Source organism: Trachymyrmex cornetzi, unplaced genomic scaffold (genome assembly GCF_001594075.2).
Source record: "Trachymyrmex cornetzi isolate Tcor2-1 unplaced genomic scaffold, Tcor1.1 scaffold863, whole genome shotgun sequence".
NCBI classification, from domain to species: Eukaryota; Metazoa; Arthropoda; class Insecta; order Hymenoptera; family Formicidae; genus Trachymyrmex; species Trachymyrmex cornetzi.
This window is the reverse complement of record NW_017300205.1, coordinates 5,010-5,224: the sequence shown is the minus strand read 5'-3', so window position 1 is coordinate 5,224 and position 215 is coordinate 5,010.

Genomic DNA, 215 nt, shown 5'->3' with positions numbered 1-215 from the left:
TCTCTCTAAATTTACATTCTCCATTTTTCCTCTGCTGCATTTTTCTTATTATATTTCATTCATCTATGCTCTAATCATCTATGTTTAACTCGCATATTTCTATGACAAACTTATCTCTAAAAAAAATATACGTATTTATATTGCGCCGAAGTCTCTCCCGTACTTCAAGCCACCAGATATGGATCGCCAAGAAATCAGATCACAAAAGAGGATCT